This window comes from Ptychodera flava, chromosome 18, assembly GCF_041260155.1.
Source record: "Ptychodera flava strain L36383 chromosome 18, AS_Pfla_20210202, whole genome shotgun sequence".
NCBI lineage: Eukaryota > Metazoa > Hemichordata > Enteropneusta > Ptychoderidae > Ptychodera > Ptychodera flava.
In genome coordinates, this window is record NC_091945.1 from 24737474 (window position 1) to 24753892 (window position 16419).

A 16419-nucleotide genomic window follows, 5' to 3' on the forward strand; every position below is an offset into this window, starting at 1 on the left:
ATTGACTGTGAAACACCATTCACTGATCATACTGTAGAACCCTATGCACATGTTGTCCACTTCCATTCCTTCCTTGTAAACCCTTGGAAGCACTGGACCCATTCCTGCATGGTCCATTCAGTTTTTCTTGAACAGTACACTCTTTACTCATTCATTGTCACTTCTTACCCCTATGGATAATGACCCTAACCAGAACCACATGACCCCACCACTTCCCCTTTCTCTGCTTTATTTCCCATCATGCCATCTATAATTACCCCATTCAAGCTACCACAGATGAAGCTACTCATGGCCAAACTGTACACTCCTGAGAAACTGTCTTTATTTTTCATTGCATAAGAACTTCAAGTTGCACAAGTCTAGCATTTGTATCCCCTGGCATTCTATAAGGCAGCATTCCAGCAAATGTTATCAAGGCTCTGGCTTGCTTCCTCAAGTAGTTGATATACTGAGAAAAAAGAAAAGTTAATAGACATCTTAGAAACAACTTATGACACTGATGAGAAAATCAGCATCAATTTGTTCAGAAAAGTACCAATTTGACAAGCAGTACTCATGCTTGAAAAGATAATTTTGTTGATTTGAAAAATCAGCCCATCAACTCTTTCTTCCAGATTAAAGAACTATACTTCTTTACCGGGCCTTGGTGCGATATGATACCCTTTAATGATGCAGTTGACGATTTGTTACATGAATGCCAGCTGAAGTTGAAAAAGCTTTGTAGATTTAACCTGTTTTATATTTGGTGAGTTTATCAATAGTTGCAAACTTGGCGTAAAAAACAGCAATTTGATTCAAATAACATGTAGAGATGGCAACATTGAGACCTTTGCTTCTTCTTCGCTTTTCTTGTTAACTGTTGTTGCTTTTTAATCACACAGTCATAACGTCCTTACTTTACTTATAGCTTCAAATTTGTACTGACTGTCATTGAAAAAAACTGCCTTTTCACAGCTCGACATTCAACTGAGTCCAAACACCACATGAAGAACTACGTATGGTAAACAAACAAAGTCTGAGAAAACCATCAGGATTAAAGACCTAGTAACTGTAACCTTTGTCAAGAATTTCAGTACTTATTGTTCCACACATCAACTACAGTTCCACTCACTATAGTATGCTGAAATATAGTGTGTTTGGCTTATCAACATAGACTGTATATGTGTGACATTCATTATTGTTGATGATTAAATTCAGGTCTGGACTTGATTTAAGTTATCAACATTAATGATGCACATCACACACACTGTGAAGACCTCAAAGTGGTCCCTGACTTCAAAGTGGTCCCCATCCTAAATGTCCGGTAAGATAGGGGGTTAAACTCAAGTCTGACGACACCTACCGCATAATGGACGCTTTTGTTGTCACACGGACGTTTCCGATGTAATATCAGCTGCTATTTTAGTACTTAATACCAAGAGTTGGGAAAAATGTACACAATAAGGGCTGAGCACAGAATTAACAATGGGAGGGCTAGTGTCTATATCAGTCATGACTTATCTATAAAATGACTCATTTGAAGTCATATCGATATTTGGAAGTCATTCTAATCGGTGCTCGTAAATACATAAACGGATATGAAATACAATTTGCAGCATTAATGTGGCGTATCAATCGCACTTGCGGGTCAAAAATTCATCGCCACAAGCCAGCCCATAGACATTTTTGGTAGTTTACTTCGACCGGTACTATAACACTGGTCAGTTCACGACCCATTGTCTACTTCTGCTAGCTACCTCAATAATATAAACATGTATTTTCAACCGTTTTCCCGTGAGCCGACGTCCACGAATTCTGCAACGTTTGCCCTCTCGCGTAATTAAATACTTTGGGTCTGTCAAAAGTTCAGAACCGAGCAGAAACAGTCGACGGCTCTTAAAAAAAGCTGAAATTATAGATGTTGCCACATTCAACATAATTAACGGAAGTAGGAGATGAGTCATAGATAGTCAGAGATAAAGTAGGTACATGTTCATTATTCAAAGACTAAGCTATTTCATTATTTTGCGAGGTAAATAAAAAAACCGATTGGTGTCGTAGTAAACTACAGAAAAGGTCTATGGACAGATTAACAGCGGTTCTGAGGCGATATCCCTTGACACGAATGCAATCTATAGGCCTCAGCATTATGCTACGAATGCACAGATGTAAAATACACCAGAAGAGGGCTCGAGGCCAATATTTTAGGGGGATATTTTTCTTAATTTTTTTTACAAAGATATCCAATACCTACCATAGAAAGTGACGCGATTGAAGTAATACATTACCTAAAAGAAGTTAAATACAGCAGGCAGAGCGTAAATTATCCGAATTTTCATGGGACACCTTTGAAGTCAAGAGGACACTTTTGAAGTCAAACTGATTTCTTTATTCTTTACTAAAAGTTTGAAAAAAACAGGAAGTGTACTCTTGTCTTATTTATACCTGATACTTAACAGGTCGCATATTCAATTCTAAAATCAAAACATTCTTTCTTTACATAAACGATTGAATACAGCACAGAGAGCGTAAAATCATCACAAGTCTTTGGGGACCACCTTGAGGTCAAAAGGACACTTTGGAGTCAAACTGATTTTCTTTAAGCAATACTAAAAGTTGACAAAAATCCAAGGAAGTGTACTATAGTCCTATTAATAACTGATACTTCATAGGTCACATGTTACAATTTTCATGTTAGGACATTGCTTCAATTACGCAAAAGAAGTTGAATAAAGCAGACAGAGTGTACAATCATTCGATTTTCCCGGGGACCACTTTGAAGTCAAAAGGACACTTTTGGAGTCAAACTGATTTCTTTATTCAATACCAAAAGTTGGACAAAATCAAAGAAGTGTACTATAGTTTTATTAATACCTGATACTTCACAGGTCGCATGTTACATTTTTCAAGTCAACACATTCGTTTTTAACATAAACGATGTTGAATACAGCAGAGAGACCGTAAAATCATCCCAAGTTTTCGGGGACCACTTTGAAGTCAAAAGGACACTTTTGGAGTCAAACTGATTTTCTTTATTCAATACTAAAAGTTGACAAATATCCAAGGAAGTGTACTATAGTCCTATTAATAACTGATACTTCATAGGTCACATGTTACAATTTCAAGTTAGAACATTGCTTCAATTACGCAAAAGAAGTTAATAAAGCAGACAGAGTGTACAATCATTCGATTTTCCGGGGACCACTTTGAAGTCAAAAGGACACTTTTGGAGTCAAACTGATTTTTTTTATTCAATACTAAAAGTTGACAAAAATCCAAGGAAGTGTGCTATAGTCCTACTAATACCTGATACTTCATAGGTCGCATGTTCCATTTTTCAAGTTAGAACATTGCTTCAATTACGCAAAAGAAGTTGAATAAAGCAGACAGAGTGTACAATCATTCGATTTTCCGGGGACCACTTTGAAGTCAAAAGGACACTTTTGGAGTCAAACTGATTTTCCTTATTCAATACTAAAAGTTGACAAATATCCAAGGAAGTGTGCTATAGTCCTATTAATACCTGATACCTCACAGGTCGCATGTTCCATTTTTCAAGTTAGGACATTGCTTCAATTACGCAAAAGAAGTTGAATAAAGCAGACAGAGTGTACAATCATTCGATTTTCCCGGGGACCACTTTGAAGTCAAAAGGACACTTTTGGAGTCAAATTGATTTTCTTTATTCAATACTAAAAGTTGACAAAAATCCAAGGAAGTGTACTATAGTCCTATTAATAACTGATACTTCATAGGTCACATGTTACAATTTTCAAGTTAGAACATTGCTTCAATTACGCTAAAGAAGTTGAATAAAGCAGACAGAGTGTACAATCATTCGATTTTCCCGGGGACCACTTTGAAGTCAAAAGGACACTTTTGGAGTCAAACTGATTTTCTTTATTCAATACCAAAAGTTGGACAAAATCAAAGAAGTGTACTATAGTTTTATTAATACCTGATACTTCACAGGTCGCATGTTACATTTTCAAGTCAACACATTCGTTTTTAACATAAACGATGTTGAATACAGCAGAGAGACCGTAAAATCATCCCAAGTTTTCGGGGACCACTTTGAAGTCAAAAGGACACTTTTGGAGTCAAACTGATTTTCTTTAAGCAATACTAAAAGTTGACAAAAATCCAAGGAAGTGTACTATAGTTCTATTAATAACTGAGACTTCATAGGTCACATGTTACAATTTTCAAGTTAGAACATTGCTTCAATTACGCAAAAGAAGTTGAATAAAGCAGACAGAGTGTACAATCATTCGATTTTCCCGGGGACCACTTTGAAGTCAAAAGGACACTTTTGGAGTCAAACTGATTTTCTTTATTCAATACTAAAAGTTGACAAAAATCCAAGGAAGTGTGCTATAGTCCTACTAATACCTGATACTTCAAAGGTCGCATGTTCCATTTTTCAAGTTAGAACATTGCTTCAATTACGCAAAAGAAGTTGAATAAAGCAGACAGAGTGTACAATCATTCGATTTTCCGGGGACCACTTTGAAGTCAAAAGGACACTTTTGGAGTCAAACTGATTTTCTTTATTCAATACTAAAAGTTGACAAATATCCAAGGAAGTGTGCTATAGTCCTATTAATACCTGATACCTCACAGGTCGCATGTTCCATTTTTCAAGTTAGGACATTGCTTCAATTACGCAAAAGAAGTTGAATAAAGCAGACAGAGTGTACAATCATTCGATTTTCCCGGGACCACTATGAAGTCAAAAGGACACTTTTGGAGTCAAACTGATTTTCTTTATTCAATACTAAAAGTTGACAAATATCCAAGGAAGTGTGCTATAGTCCTATTAATACCTGATACCTCACAGGTCGCATGTTCCATTTTTCAAGTTAGGACATTGCTTCAATTACGCAAAAGAAGTTGAATAAAGCAGACAGAGTGTACAATCATTCGATTTTCCCGGGGACCACTTTGAAGTCAAAAGGACACTTTTGGAGTCAAACTGATTTTCTTTATTCAATACTAAAAGTTGACAAATATCCAAGGAAGTGTGCTATAGTCCTATTAATACCTGATACCTCACAGGTCGCATGTTCCATTTTTCAAGTTAGGACATTGCTTCAATTACGCAAAAGAAGTTGAATAAAGCAGACAGAGTGTACAATCATTCGATTTTCCCGGGGACCACTTTGAAGTCAAAAGGACACTTTTGGAGTCAAATTGATTTTCTTTATTCAATACTAAAAGTTGACAAAAATCCAAGGAAGTGTACTATAGTCCTATTAATAACTGATACTTCATAGGTCACATGTTACAATTTTCAAGTTAGAACATTGCTTCAATTACGCTAAAGAAGTTGAATAAAGCAGACAGAGTGTACAATCATTCGATTTTCCCGGGGACCACTTTGAAGTCAAAAGGACACTTTTGGAGTCAAACTAATTTTCTTTATTCAATACTAAAAGTTGACAAATATCCAAGGAAGTGTGCTATAGTCCTACTAATACCTGATACTTCATAGGTCGCATGTTCCATTTTCAAGTTAGAACATTGCTTCAATTACGCAAAAGAAGTTGAATAAAGCAGACAGAGTGTACAATCATTCGATTTTCCCGGGGACCACTTTGAAGTCAAAAGGACACTTTTGGAGTCAAACTGATTTTCCTTATTCAATACTAAAAGTTGACAAAAATCCAAGGAAGTGTACTATAGTCCTATTAATAACTGATACTTCATAGGTCACATGTTACAATTTTCAAGTTAGAACATTGCTTCAATTACGCTAAAGAAGTTGAATAAAGCAGACAGAGTGTACAATCATTCGATTTCCCGGGGACCACTTTGAAGTCAAAAGGACACTTTTGGAGTCAAATTGATTTTCTTTATTCAATACTAAAAGTTGACAAAAATCCAAGGAAGTGTGCTATAGTCCTATTAATAACTGATACTTCATAGGTCACATGTTACAATTTTCAAGTTAGAACATTGCTTCAATTACGCTAAAGAAGTTGAATAAAGCAGACAGAGTGTACAATCATTCGAATTTCCCGGGGACCACTTTGAAGTCAAAAGGACACTTTTGGAGCCAAACTGATTTTCCTTATGCAATATTAAAAGTTGGACAAAAAAGGAAGTGTACTATAGTTTTATTAATACCTGATATCTCACAGGTCGCATGTTACATTTTTCAAGTCAACACATTCTTTCTTTAACGTAAACGATGTGGAATACAGCAGAGAGACCGTAAAATCATCATAAGTTTTCGGGGACCACTTTGAAGTCAAAAGGACACTTTTGGAGTCAAACTGATTTTCTTTATTCAATACTAAAAGTTGACAAAAATCCAAGGAAGTGTACTATAGGCCTATTATACCTGATACTTCACAGCTGGCATGTTTCATTTTTCAAGTCAACAATTCTTTTTAATTTTCCTTAAAGAAGCTGAACATAGCAGATGGAGCATGTAATCAAGTGGAATTTCCGTGGGCACCTTTACGGACATTTTGGTGTCATATGTATTTTTTCAATACAATACCAAATGTGTGATAAATCAGTAGAAATGTAGAATAATCCTACAAGTAACTCTGTCTTATAAACTCAATCTCATACACACATACAAATGGATGTTGAGCATTATTTAGCCAAAAAAATCTTTATTTAACTGTACATAAATTTTAACAGTAGAGTAAAGCACGAGAGCAGTTTTTCTCTATAAAGTAAAATAACTACTTTCAATAACCGGAAAAATGAGATAAAGGGCATCAATTTCACAAAAATAAAAGCACATAATACCTAAAGGCCAATACAGTCCTGTTGTGCTATGTAGAGAATAGCTTTTTGTGACACATATGTTTATGAAGATAGATACCTTTGATAGCACATTTCAAAAAATGTCAAAAAAGCTGCATTACCACTAATACAAAATTGAAAATATTCATTATAATTTGAACATCACAGTAAGATTATCCCTGAGAACAAATCAGCCAGTGGTATGAGATGAGTAGTGTTTAGAGAAAGAGATTTTTTGATCAATAATGGAAAACATAGCATCAATGACACTTGGCTCTCATTTGATTTGATGAGGCAGGCCACAGTGTGTATACTTAACTATGTTTACCCTTGGCAACATGCATACAAAGTTCATAGCCATTGGAAGAGGGATTTCAGAGAAAATGATTTTTGACCAAATATGGGAAAAGTTGCGCAAAAATGCCTATATGAAAATATTCACAAAAAATTGAAGACACTCAACCGAGGTTGCCTCTAGATACATTAAAAACAAATTTCAAACCAATCAAAACATTTACTTCAAAGAAAATTAGTTTTGACCAAAATATTGCCAAAATGCAAAAAAAAACCAAAAACACAAAGATGAAAATTTCACCACAATTTAAGAAATCATATAGAAAACAACTCTAGAGTCAAGAGTATTAAGTTTCAAAGCAATCCAACAAGAAATTTGAGAGAAAAACATTTTTTGACCAAAAACTGGAAAAATTGCCCCAAAAATACAAAATTGCAGATTTCATCATATATTCAAGATATCATATTTAGTTCATCTGTAGGAACCTGTATACCAATACCAAATATCAAAGCTGTCAGATGGGCGGTTTTGATGAAATAAAGTTTTGACCAAAAATGACAAAAAAAATTCCTTAAAAGTACAGATTTGCATATTTCATTACAATTTGAACAAATCTAAGTTGGGTTATCCCAAGGGACCTATATACAAAATAACAAAGCTGTCTGACCAGCGATTATGAAGAAGATTTTTTACAGAAAAACGTCTTGTTTGGCGCTAATTTGCATATTTTCAAAAATATCAAAAAATACCGTCAAGGACAGTGTGCTCACATTCGGTTTGAATTGGTAAATTCAAGAAATATTAAAACCAGAAAAACAAGAATGATAAAAGCAAATAAGGTCTGCAACTTAGGTACTGGAGGTCGTCTTTGGGAACATGCATATCATCTTTTATAGCGACGGGACAAGCGGATCCTACATACAGAAAGCAATGTCAACAAAAAAATTAGCCAGAGAAGCTTGACAAAAAGAAAAGGTGGGAGAGTGGGGAAAAAATAAAGAGTGGGAAAAAATGTACAAGGGATCTGGTAAAAAGTAATGCTACCTCATCAATCTTCTAGCCCCTACCCCCTCCTGAATATCAAATGTTCCACCCCTTACATAAAACCAGCTGACAGGAAATGTATTTACAACCTTGGGGATGTTTTAATTAATGCTATGAGTGCTATCATTCAAATGTAAACAACACTTAAATCAGTTACAGATAGCGAAATGCCTTCCACTGTGGGGGGGGGGGGATTACAACATCTGGAATTATCCTGGATCCTAATTTCTCATCAGTTCTTATGTGTCTTAACATGCAAAAGTTGAAAAAATTTGGTTCGCAATGAAAATATTTACTTCAACTTTGTTTCTGGATCAAATTTACTACAAATTGATATTAAATATGACAAAATTATGTTCACAGCCTTCGAAACTCTCTCACAACATATCCTGGGTTGGTGTAGGTCATTTAAGGTCACAAACTGAGAAAATTACCTAAAATATAAAAATTTGGGGGTCTCCCAACACTTTGAGCAGAAAATTTATCAAATAACATCCCTCGGGACTTTTGTACCAAATTACAAAGCTATCAGACAAGTAATTTTGAGAACAAGTTGTCTGTCCAGGAGCTTTAAAAAGAAAATATTTTTTAAGATTTTTGACCAAAAATGACAAAAATTGCCCCAAAACAGTAATATTTCCAATTTTGTCATAACTTCAACAATTAGAAGGGTAACACCCTTGTAAACATCCAATCAAATTTGAGAGCAATTGGGCTAGCGGTTTCTGAAAAGAAGAAATTTTACTTAAAATGAGAAAAATACAAAATTTGACATATCTTCACAATATTCATAAAACTGATTTTCATCAACCTGAGGAACCTGTATACCAAATATCAAAGCTATCAGATTTGTTGTTTTTGAATAAAAAAATTTTTGACCAAAAATTCGGAAAATTGCCCTAAAATTACAAATATGAAAATTTCAATTCAATTTGTATAAACTTGACTGAGGTCATCCTGAGGAACATGTATACCAACTTTCAAAATAATCAGATGAGTGGTTTCAGAAAAAATACCGCAATTATACGGTGTCGCTCAAATTTGATCAGAATTGGTATATACCAGTATGGGTTACCAATGATCAACAATAAATGTTGTTTCTATCTGTTCAGTGGAGGAAAATTCTACGTTGATGTTATGGCAATGATTTCTGCACAGTACAACCAGAAAAAACAACAAGAAATATTTAAACCAGAAAAACAAGAATGACAAAAGTAATTAAGGTCTAACTTTTGGTACTGGAGGTCAACTTTAGCAACATGCATAGCAGAAACAAGCCCCTCTTAGTTTAGTATAAACTGTCTTCCCCCATCTACTGTCTATGGTTGCAGCTGGTCTGTTAATATGTAACGGTTCATAAACAATGACAGAAATGAGTCAAGATCAGTGGAGTTTGCCTGTTTCTCACTGGCATGCCTCCTGCACATTTGCTGCATTTCACTTTTTCTTACCTCATTTGCACATTTTTGACACTGATGTGTTCATTTGAGCAAATTCACATCTCAACCCCTGCATCTACCTGATACACCAAATACTGAGATGGTAGCTTTGGCGGTATGGGAGCCTTTGTGTGTGACGGACATACATCTGCACATACCCACAAATATACAGACATACAGACATGCAAATCGGATGCAAATGAACTGATTCAGCTTATATGATAACCTCACATTGGTATACCAAATGTGAGCTAAAAATTAAAAAAAATATATTCTCAAATCATATTTTTCATCTACGCAACAAATAGCGAATCAGTAAGTACTGCGGTTATCAAGATATTTGAGTGACTGGACGCCTCACAAACGGACATACATACATACTGACAACGGATGCCGGACAGATACCCATCCCAATAGCTTCAAAAGACTATCGTATAGTAGCTAAAAATGAAAATTTCGCCACAATACTAACGAAAATCACCATAAACATCCCGCATACAGAGTTTCAACAAAATCTAGACTGCCGTTACAGAGTTTAAGCGTTTGCTGGATTTCTCTGTTTTCTACCACATTTCTTTTTTACCTCATCATCATATTTTGAAGACTGACACTTTCATTTGAACAAATTCACATCTCCACCCCAGGTGCACCAGTACACCAAATACTACAATGTTAGTGCTGCGGTTTTTGAGTTTTCGATGTGCACGAAGGTAGCATGCACACATACTAACATACATAAATGTAGACACCGCTGACCTACCATAAAAACTCTTTTTGGTATAATATACGTACATGTATACACCAAATGTGAGCTAAAAATTGTCCTGAAAATAGAAAATTGTGGATTTATCAAAATTTGAATATTTCACAATTTGATCATCCCTATGAATCTGTATAACAAATATCAGTGCTGTCAGACAAGGGGTTTTGGTGTAAAAAATTCAGCCAAACCTTAAAGCCCCATACAGCAGCAAATGTGTTGTAAACCAATCTCAAATTATCCTCAGTTTTCCAAGGGTTTTCTTCAAGTAAGACACATTAAAGACCAAAAAAGTGTACAACACTGTCGATAGCCTAAGAAGTAGCATTTAAATTCAAACTTTTAACATGATTTTAGATTTTCCGAGAATTTCAAAAAAACAAGTCATTGACAATGACGTAGTCCCCACTTGTAATAGGAGATTATTAGTCTTGATGGGGCAGGGAAATGTGGTCATTAAGAAGTATCACTGGAGTGTATATGTTCAGATCTATGGGCACATAGGTCTATGTCATTGTTCCAAATTTGAAACAAGAGGCATGTCTAAGTTATGGTTCTAAATCGGGAAAAAAGATCAGACCTCTAGCTGTATTGGCCAGCCAAGAAATACATATGCGCACAATAAATGAGGTACAAGATGTGACATCTTAAGGTCTATTATCCTATCAAAATTGAGGCGTAAAGAACTTGTGGTTACTGAGTTGTGCATATATATGTATAATCAAGGTCAAAGGTCAACGAGGTCACGTGACATTTGTCAAAAAATTGTATTGCTAAGTTATCCCTATATACCAAAAATCAGACCTCTAGCTCTATTGGCTCGCTCAAAATTAGAAATGCACATCATTAATGAGGTACAATATGTGGCGTCATAAGGTGTCCTATCATACCATATATGAAAGGTTTAGCACTTGTGGTTACTGAGTTATGGACAAATATGTATATTTGACGTCAAAGGTCACCAAGGTCACGTGACATTTTGTCAAAGTGTCTAGATATCTGTGTGAACGGATGGTGAACGGATGGGTGAACGGACGGATATGTCCCAATCTATAAGCCCCTGGACTTTATCTGTGGGGACTAAAAACTGTGTCACTGCATCCTTTTGCAATATGAATACGATGAGAAACTAAATTTTTATTTTTCTTGGCTTTATACATGGGAGTCTATGGAGAGCTGCCTTATACATGGGAGTCTATGGAGGTGTAAACTAAAAAGTCCTCTAACACGGCCAAATTTGATCACATTGTGAAACAAATTGACGTGCATCTGTATGAGGTAGGGTATTATCCTTGTATCAAGTTTGAACAAAATCGCTCCAGGCGTCTCTGAGATATCTGTGTGAATGGACGGACGGACACACGCACGGACGGACGGACGCACGGACATGACCAAACCTATAAGTCCCCCAGGACGGTGTCCTTGGGGACTAATAATCATATGACAGGAAAATAAAGATTACAACAAATAGTTGGCATTCGTGTGTTGTGCATTAAGTAAATGGCATCATGTTTGTTACTGGTATGATCATGGTGTGTATGTGCGGGGAAATACTGTTTTTTTTTTATTTTCTGTTGGTCGCCAATTTTGAGTACGTCACCAGTTTATTATTCAGCCTGTTAAAACGTGTAGGCATGGTCCAAATCAGCAAGCAGTGATAACTCTGATCTTTCCACATCATTTCCAAGAACTCTGTTATCTGGAGAGATTAAAATTGAAAAATTTATTACCAGTAAGCAAATCAAACCAGTCATCATTATCAGAAGATAAAATGTATGCAAATTAAGAAAGAAACACAAATATAATCTCTTTTGGTATTTATATACACACCAAATATGAGCTAAAAACCGACTCAAAGCAGGTCTGTTCATTATAAGCACATATGTAAAATTATGACTACGGTAAGTATTGAAATGGAGACATAACAAAATACATAAATGAGTACACTATAGGTGTAACCGTAGACTCAAATTGTGTGCTGAATCACACATGAGGCTGAGATTGGGGATTTGGCTCAGCGGTTTTATCTATGGCTTCTGCGCTAGGTGACTGGTGCTATACGTTGTGAGTTCAAATCCGACTGAAACCACAATATATTACAAAAGTGTATGGACACAAATTCCATGTCTTGTATTCAGTTTAGATTGTCAGCTTGAATTAACAGCTAGACATCAGTTAAGACTGATGACACAGCTAGTCCTTGACGTAAAAGAACTTTGTCATTCAAAGTCACTGAAATGTACGTTGTACCAATGATGTGGAATGACCTTAGTTACAATGAAAACAATGTCAAGGCATGTAGAGTACAAACTCAACACATGGAAACTAGACAATATGGCTGCCTCCAAGTGCTAAATTTGCTTTTCTGTGCGTGCATGATACAGCCTTGGGGCTTAGTGGGCCAGGGTCGGGTGTTGGAGTATATTTCTATTCTTTCAAGTATCATCATAAATTCCTGACAAACTGTGTTTAAAACCCTTTCCCCAAAATACCACGGACAGGTAAAAAAAATCTAAGTTGGCAAAGAGCAGTCAGGAGGGGGGTCACTTCTATTACTTGCCAATATGAACATGCGCCGCCCAATGGGGTGGGTATTTCAGCAACTTGGTCCAAAATAGGGGGGGGGGGTCAATTCCACTGTAAACCATGGTCTAAAATGGGGTTGAAGTTTGAGTGCCACACAAGAACAAATTTCAACAGTCTGTTCCCATCTCGCTAGCAGGGTTCTGAGCTGCACTCAATAAGCATGGATATCTTTTCTGCGGCACGGGAACCATTACAGAGACCCCCTGGTTTAAAGTAAATATGGACTTTGTTTTAAAACATTGTCACTGATTTGTCAGAACTCTACATATGGCAGATTTTTGCCCAATAGAAAATACCCAAACAAAGTGGCTCTACTGCTCCTAGTATTATTCAGGTTGACCATGGCCATATGAAGTTAGTATTGCTTTACAGACAAACAGCGAGGTTTGTTGTGACTTGTAATTTAAAAAAAACACCACTCAGACTACTGCAGATAACTGATAATTTGCAGAAGCTGGACCAAAATTTGGTGAGAGTGAAAGGCATTTTCTTTCACAAAATTTGTTGGTATTTCCTCATGATTTTTCGGAATCATGGCTTGGCCAGCAACAAAATAGCTCTAAACGCAGTATAAGCTTACAGTGGTAGGCTTTGCCGGGGCAAATACATGCTTTTTCCGTTTTAAAAATGTTGACGCTATGACTGTTGACCTGGGTCAAAGGTCATAAAGGTCTAAAATGGGGTCCTAAAACAACGAGATTTTAGGTCTAAAATGGGCCCTGGGTTTATACCTGCGGCCGCACACCCCCGGGGGGTAAACTCCCATAGATGGCTATACGGGGAGGGTCCGCGCGAAAGGGGTAGTTTTTTTTGCACTGTTTGGTATCAGAAAGGGTATACTTTTCACGAGGTGTTGGTATGAGAAAGGGTCCGGTTTTAAACACAAACTGACATTTGTTAAAAAATCATGCTGTCAACACTGGAAACCCATGTATCTACATCCCAGATCTACCATCAATATATCTGTCGGTTTGACTGTTGGTACCCCTGGTACGCAAGGCGAGTGAGTCGTATCTGTATACGTATGGTATTTATTTATTTATTTACACTTTTAATGAGCGTCCGAGTTACTCAAATGAGTAATTTTCACCAGGGCTCGATAATTAACAAGTCACAAAACTGGCAAAAATAAATAAATAAGATTACAGCAGAATGTTCTTTGTTATATATTCTTTTAGAAGCACCTTGAAATTTCCAATAGTCGAAGCTAATCTAATATCATTTGGCAGTGAATTCCATAATTTAGTTGCACGATAATGAAAACTCCGTTGTCCAATATTCAAAGCAGATTTCGGAATATAACAATCCTGTCGAGAAACCGAGCGCGTTTGATAATAATGGACATTACTCTGAAATACAAATAAATCCGACAGATAATGTGGAGCACTGCCAGTCATACACCTGAAAGTTAACATTGCCATAAAGTATACAACTCTTTGTCTAACAGACATGACATTTAACGAAGAAAACAAACTGACTGAAGGGTAATCATTGGGCAATTCAAACAGAATACGTAACGCTCTCTTTTGTAATATGAAAATTTTGTCAAGATTTTTTGCTGTGGTATTTCCCCATATTACACAACAATAGTCAATAGTGCTCTGAATTAATCCATTATACAAAACAAGACGATGGTTCATCGGAATAAAAGGACGTAATCTTAACAAAAGACTTATTCTCTTACTAAGAGTCTTACAAAGAAATTCTATATGGTCGTTCCATGATAAGCATTCATCAATAGTTACTCCTAATATTTTTCCGTGATTGCTACGAGAAATTTCAGTTTCATTAATACAAATAGACAACGATTGGTTTGACTCTTTTAAACTATTCAACTTGTGAGAAGTCGTTACCAGAAGATACTTTGTTTTGCTGACATTAATGCACATTGAATTTGCCGTTATCCAATTGGAAATTGGCAAAACTGAATTATTCATTTTTTCAATAACATCATCAATAGATTTTCCACTTGCCTGTAAGTTTTGATCATCAGCATACATGTGTAAAGTTGGAGTATCGGCACATAATGATAAATCATTAATAAAAAGCAAAAATAACAACGGACCTAGGATTGACCCTTGTGGTATCAGATAGCTGTGGAAACGCAGCTATCTGTTGGCGGGGTAGCGTGAGTTGCTATGCGGGTCAAAGGTCAACCCCGCCACTCACATAGCAACTCACGCTACCCCGCCAAGAGATAGCTGCGTTTCCACAACTAGGTATCAGAAAGGGTAGGGTTTTTTGCTCAAAACTGGTATCACAACAGTTTGGGTTTCCATGTTCGTGCGGAGCCCCCCCCCCGTACAATTAGCCATGGAGTTACCCCCCCCCCTACCACTTCTCTGAACAAGTACTTCCCCCTCCCCCCCGAGAGAGGTACAGCAGTTCTAGCTCTGCGTTATATAACGCCGGAAACACAGCATCGTACGCAGGGCCATCATTCATTGTGCGATGTTTCTGTGTAAGTTCACAGTGTAATTTGATTTTGGACGAAGACAATCAGCACTCGCACACAGGCGTTCTGTTTACTGGATAGTTTGTATAAGTGTAGTTTATGCTACGTTCCGATGTTCTGTTCCGTAAAAGTCTACGGAACAGAACGTCGGAACAATGGTCGGAACGTAGCTCTGCATGGCCATATGGCAGGGCTGTGTGTTCGTAGCGGCGCGGCGTTATACGACCTCCCAACACATGTGGTGGGAGGCCGTATAACGCCGGTAACACTCGGCCTGCCATGCAGAGCTACCCAGTAAACAGAACGCCTGTATGCGAGTATGAAATATAACGTCGAGCAACAACATTGAAATTAATGACTGTTTGAGCTGGTACTCACTCAGTAAACTGCTAGGCCATATGGACATCCGCATATCCGTACAGTGATCGGTGGGTCGCGGTCGCTAGTCTCGACCGTGCCATGTGGAGCGCAATCTCCCATGATGCTAATATGAGACACCCTAACCAGGTGAAAAAATGGACGCGCAGTTTGGGCTGGTAAAATGCATCGGAATTTAGAAAAAGTAATAAAAGTGAGCGCATATATCAAAAAGGACCAAAATAACAGATTAGTATTGACAATGTTACAAAGTTTAACAACTTTATGCAAATATAGGAATGGAAAAATCCCTGGACTGCGTAAAATTTCAGTTCAATTACAACTACGGGGACCACTTTGAAGTCAGGGACCACTTAGAGGTCTTCACACACACACACACACACACACACACGCGCGCGCGCGCGCGCGCGCAAGATGGACTAGTTGAATTCTAGATATTGCGACATGCTATTTGCATAGACCTAAGAAACAATGGTTAATGGTGGAGAAAATAATTGACTTAATGTCAAAAGTTACAGCAGCTGGGTGTTTAGATCAGTTTTACTTGACTATTTGTTTGACAACACAGAAACGATCACACTTACAGCATCTCTTCCACCATCTTCTGCCCGAAGGCCCTGGTGCCTCGGCAGCTGAGTGCTTGTGCTTTTGATGTTCTTGTACTGGGCATACAGAATATTCATGGTAGCTAACAACACAGCTGCCAGATTGTGCTGTATCT

The 16419-nt window shown here is 37.0% G+C and overlaps 1 long non-coding RNA gene across 1 annotated transcript; it reads right to left on the reverse strand.

The window, feature by feature from the left end:
* Positions 1-305: 305 nt before the first annotated feature.
* Positions 306-16419, reverse strand: LOC139117221 (uncharacterized). The gene is made up of 2 exons (XR_011548480.1): positions 16283-16419; positions 306-448 (listed from the first exon to the last, which is right to left on the reverse strand). It is a non-coding gene; the product is annotated as an uncharacterized lncRNA (long non-coding RNA).